This window comes from Parasteatoda tepidariorum, chromosome 8 (genome assembly GCF_043381705.1).
Source record: "Parasteatoda tepidariorum isolate YZ-2023 chromosome 8, CAS_Ptep_4.0, whole genome shotgun sequence".
Classification (NCBI taxonomy): domain Eukaryota; kingdom Metazoa; phylum Arthropoda; class Arachnida; order Araneae; family Theridiidae; genus Parasteatoda; species Parasteatoda tepidariorum.
The window spans coordinates 58,098,897-58,105,195 of record NC_092211.1 but is presented as its reverse complement, the minus strand read 5'-3'; positions in this window follow the sequence as shown (position 1 = coordinate 58,105,195).

Here is a 6,299-nt window from a genome sequence, read left to right as displayed (position 1 = left end):
GATTTTTTCCGCATAATATATATATATTTGATTTTGTTTTTCTTTTAAACTTTTACATGCCACGTGTTAATATTAGTTAGAGAAAATTTATTTCATTATTATTTTATGAAAAAGAAATCTGTAAGAAAAGAAAGGTGAATATATTGAAAAAAAATAACGTAATGAAAAGGCAGGATGAAAGATTTAAAAGTATGTAAATTATTCTAAAGTAAATATCAATTTATAAAGATAAATATTTTCAAACTACTTTCCCACCTAAGTTTAAAAATAGACACAAACATTTTCCCCTAATAAGTGAGTCATTATTCTGATACCATGCACTAAAATCAAATTTAGTAATTCAAAAGAATTATCCCGTTGCTACTTTCACGCAAATTAAATTATTAATAAATGCTGTTTCAATTACTTCATTTCGCTTTAGCCAATTTGTTTTAAAATATTCCCTCATCACTTTATTTCTGCTTTCAGATACAACTTCTTGATTCATTAAAGGAAGCTCATTCGTCGCTTTAAACTTTTACTGACAAATACTTCAGTTAAATTGAAATCGTTAAATGCTATACTTAAGTTAACGTTTGAAAAGCTTTTATTTAAAGTAGTGTAGTGCACGCGTAATGCAATTAACTGATGATTCTAAACATAGTACTCGCAAATACATGTAATTAATAGTGTAATTTAAGTTTTATCTTCCCAAATTACCACATTTGACTCATAATTTCCAAAATTGAAAAAATTTTCCTTAATGGAATTTCTCAAATGCTTTATTGAGTTTGAGTTATTAGAAAATAAATGCAGTTACATTTAATTACAGAAAGTAAACCAATATGGAAAGTTTCAAAGATTCACATTAGGTGAGTAGCGCTTACTTTAGACTAAATTATAAATCTTAATGTTCAAATTAAATTTATTCTCTTCTGAAATTGAAAAATTTTAAAATATAGTTTTTCAATAAATGTACTGTACGCCAAAAAATCAACGGACATGAATAACTTTTGATCTAATGATTGATTCTTCAAGACTCAATCTTAAGGGTTCAAAAAGGTAACTTCAAATATGCTAATTAATTATTACAGACGATATTTTAATTTACGAAATTCGACACAAAAATGTACTTCTTCTGAATAAGCATACCTTTTTTGACGAACTCATATTTTGTGGCCCCCAAAGTACAGGAGTTAATTGACATCTTGGAATCATGGTCCCGGTAATTTCGTCAGAGAGGAGAGCCAAAAAAAGTTTTATTTTTGTATTTTCGAAATTTGATGCTTCAGGAACTGTTTGACCAATTTCGCTGAAAATTTGCATTTTTCCGTTTAAAATTGCATTATTTACAGTAAGTTGTTACATCACAATTCAAAAACTTTTTCGACTATTATAAAATAAAAAATTATAAATATTTACACAAATATTGAAATTATTAATGCCACAAATTGCTGTTTTGATGAGTTTCAGAAATATAATTTTTTTAGAAGGATGAAAAAAGTTGGAACTTCGTTGGCAAAAGTGCATCAAAATTAAAGGAAATTATGTCTATGACTAAAATGCATATTTGGTATGTATACTGGTTTTTTCATTTCAACGTCACAAGCTTATCAAATTGTCCTTGATTAATCTTGATTTTTATTAGTTACAAGTATTGTATTGTAGTAGTATTGTATTTATTACTTTTTCATGCACACCCATAGCGAAGTTTTTTTTTTAAAGTTTTTAAAACTATTTTATTTCATAATTCAATAATAGAAATACTTAAATATTGAAACCATATAAAAAACTTAAAATGGAGAAAAAAGGTTTTATCTTTAAAATAATAATATTAAACAAAAAAAAAACGATATCACTGGAGAAATGCTAATGTTTCCTCGTGAGAAAAATATATTTTGATGTATCTTTCCTTCGCCTGCGTCAGACTTTTCTTAAACCGCTGCGTATACTTTTTTTTTCTATATCGCGATTTTTCTCGAGGATATGTTTTCATAGAAAAATTTTGTAACAATATATCTAAAAATGAGCAAAGAACTACGTCATTTTTCATTCTCTGAAAATTGTTTCAGAATTTTCTCTTTGAAAGTTTTATTTTTCAAAAGCAAGATCATATAACGAAGGTTGGTGAAGTGTGGGTAAATTAAGTTTTTTTTTTATTTCCTTTTTAGCATATTATTAGGTATAAGGAGTTCTATAGCTTTCGCTATGGTTTTTTCAGTCACGCAAAAAAATCTATATCATGTATACACTTAATAAATATGCCAACATCGAATAAAGTGTATAACAAAATAATAACTATTAGTTATTTTAATGATTATAAGAAGAGTGAGTTTTTATTCTCTTTAACATTTTTATTATCAGTTCTGTTGCTGTTGTCGTCGACCATTAAGGCAGAGGGGATGTGATTGTTCTCGTTTTTCAGTGACGCCATTTATGGCCAAAAATTCGACTTCTGCCATACCCATACGTCGCACCCGTTTATATGGCGGACCCATTCATACACCCACTCATTCGTCCACAGATCGTAATTTTGATCTTAACCAGAGAACGATTAATCTTCAATGCAGCACCCTCAGAGGTATTGATTTGTTATGTGAGCATGAATGACTTTGTGACCCGACAGATTTAACGTGTACCAGTCACCATTACCAATGACTACACAGGACATCTTCAGCCGGCTGGATTCACTGGACTCCCTCTCTCACAAAGGTGAGAACAGCGCCCTGCCAACCGGTTATTCCGGCCTTATTATCAGTTCTGATTCAGTTATTAAATATTTATTCTTTTGCAAACAATGTATTATAAAGTCTTCGCAATTAATACTTTATAAGTTTAAACAAAAGTTTAAATCTAAATTTAAGAAGAAAAATAATTGTGCAACCTAGGACAAAAAACGCTGTTTATCTTTCTTTTAACGAGTGATAAAAAATGCTCGCCTGGAGCTGGAGTGATAAAAAGGTAAAAAGTGTAATAATTAAAATATAAAAAATAGAGTAGCGTTTTGTAATTTCTTTACATTTATTTTTATTTAATTATTTTTTATACGGAATAGAATGAAATCAAGTTCAACATAATTGTGTCTATTTTTGTCTACTAAAACATAAGCAATTCGCTGGCATGCTGATAGAAATAAACATAAGATGACAATTCGTTAACTACTCTCATCGATGAAACCGGTTTTCCATTTCATTTGACACGAATAAAGCTTGAAATCGTGATGAACAGGGAATATATGCTTTATTTTTAAACAATTTATAGCCTCATTGCTTAATTTGAACTTTTGAGAGCTTGCCTATTCAAGAAAATATACAAAAAATTTAAAACTGGTTCATTTAAAATTCAATCTACTAATTTTACTGCATAATGCGATTCGCCTTTTTGCTTTTTGGTAGCAAACAATTTTCTGTTTTATTCTACAAGAAAATAGAAAAATGCTCATAATTTTCGCCAAGTATTTGCCTCTCATTCTTCTTATGAAATTATTCTTCTTCTTTTCGCAATACATTAAAATGCATAACGTCTTATTTATTTAATGAATATACAGAGTTAAAAGTCATTTTTTTTCTAAAATATATGTTTAACTTTCTACTTTTAAGTCTTTAACAAGGCAAATATTTACACAGCAATTAATTTCAAAATCACTTTTCAAATAAAGGAATTTTTTTGTTGTTGAAAAAACATGATTTTTTTTCTTTGTTAAGCAATTCAAATTAAACAAACTTTTAAGAATGAACTGTTTCGAAAGTTGTCGTAAAATACTGATGTTGATTATGCGGGCAATAATATGCTCCGAAAAAAAAGATTGCAAAATTACAAATTAAAGTATATTTATTTTATAATAATTATATTATCTAAAATGAGAAATTTCTTCTATTTGATTCTACGAACATTCTTTATTTGCTTATGTATTTTGGTAAGAATATTTAAACTTATTAAATAAATATATGGCTTAAAAGTGTTTTACCGTTTTAAGTAACTTTTATAACTTTCAGCAAGTTTTCCTTCGTAAAGTTACTATATCCAAATTCCAAAACCAATGACCTATTGTGTCCATTGTTGAATAATTGTTTAGTTTAGCTCTCAAAGTATTGCCTTGATTTTTTCCGCATATCAAATAATAATCATAAAAAATTATTGCGGCTTAAATATCTATATTTTGAAACAATAAGGAGATTTTGCACTTTTACGTTAGCTTCCGTACGCAAGATTGAAGCAACTGCGCATGCTCGTGTTTATTTTAGATGCTACGTATCTTTACGTGATTTACGCTACAAATACAAAGGTTGTTGTTGTTGTTTCTAATGCCACTTGCCACACGGGCAAGCCTGCTTGGTGAAACCGAGCAAATTTTAAAGCAGAGTGTGCATTTCTTGTTTTCAGTGGCGACATCTATGGCCAAGAATTCGACATCTGCCACACCATACATCGCACGTTTTTTGCGAAGTATTTTAGAAAGTGAAACGCAATTAATAAGGAATAATCAATGTTTCAAAACTTTGATTAATTTTACCAACATTATAAGAGTTTTACCATGAAAGAACTGGAATAGAGTAACATCACTCAATCACTCGCATGTAGAGATGGGAAAAATAACTTAAAATCACATTTCCCAATTTAAAGTTGTAATGCATAATTCTTTGTTCACATCTAAACAAAGAATTATGCATTGCAACTTAAAATTTGATACCACTTGGAGAAATTTTCTCACAAAGGTACGAAGTTAGCTGGTCCGTTGTAGGTACCTTAGTTAAGAAAAAACCACAGCGGTATAGGATTTTAATAATCATGAGAGACTGTATATAGTTTTATTTCGTTATCAAATTGCAAAAATATGCTTGCAAAACTTTATAAAAGCTTTTAAAAGTTTTACAAGTCAGGCTGAAGTTTAATTCATGATCTTTTTTATGATACATATCATAGAATTATTTTTAAAAAAAAGCTATAGTTTCTGTATTCTTAATGGAATCCTAGACTTGGCGGCGTATTTCGATAAATAAGGAAAACATACGTTCTCGAAAAAGAAATGATTATGTGACGTTGCAAGAGCATTGGATTTGATTGGACTACTAAAAAGGTCAAATCTTGTAATGATATGCTCTTAACAAATCAAATGCCAGATGAAGAATTTTTACTTTCGATAGAAAGTAAGCAAAAAAGAAGGCTGCGCAAAATCATTTCAAGCGTCGGTGATATTGATATGCATTCGCCCTGGGAGCTATACATTAATTTGGCATGTTCTTTGCAAATTGGCTCTCTCTTTTGAGATAATGGCTTTTTCTTAATTTGCAGTTGAGTATAGAACTTTTTTAACTTCAAAAACTGCACCAAATAATATATATTATTCAAATTATTTAGGACTATTTTGGTTAATAGTGAGTGGGTTGATTTTTTCCGTATACCTTAAATGAATAACTATCTTTTTCTACATTAATTTTGCTTGCGTGATTATTATATAAATTCGATACGTAGATTGGGCAGTTTTATAACAAATCTGTTATAAAAGTAAACACAAAATGTTTGCGATTTAATAAAAGTAAAATAATAACAAAATGTATCTATTATAAAATAATATGTTATAAGGGGAAGTCATAGGATTAATTTATTTAATTAAAAAACTTTTGGGATCTTTATCTGAAGAAATTAAAGTAAATAATGGAGTCAGACAGGGAGACATATTTTCAAAATCTATTCAAATATTGGCGTATGCGGATGATTTAGACATCATTGCACGAACTGTTCCTGCATTAAAAGAAGCTTTCCTTTCTTTGGAGCTTGCTGCTAGGGATATGGGACTAATCATCAATACCGATAAGACCAAATACATGCCTGTACTTGCTAAATTAAATTCTAGTGAATCCTATCTGGAGATTGGTTCCCACAGGTTTCAGACTGTTCAGAATTTTACTTACCTTGGTTCAATAGTTACTGCCGACAATAACATAGACAATGAGATTCGGAGTCGTCTAATTTGTTCAAATAAAGCTTTTTATGGTTTAAAACGTTTTTTCAAATCCTCTCTTTTATCAAAAAATACAAAACTTTTACTCTATAAAACATTAATTAGGCCAATACTTACCTATGGCTCTGAGACCTGGAACCTAACTCAAGCTGGTGAAAATAAAATTGCCATTTTTGAGAGAAAAGTTTTGAGGGCCATCCTTGGTGGGATAAAAATAAATAATTCCTGGAGAAGACGATATAATACTGAACTGTATAAAATCTACAGAGAGCCAGATATTGTGAAATTCATTAAAATAAATCGAATGAACTGGGCAGCTCACATTTTCAGAAGGAATGATGACTCAAATTTAAAGAAA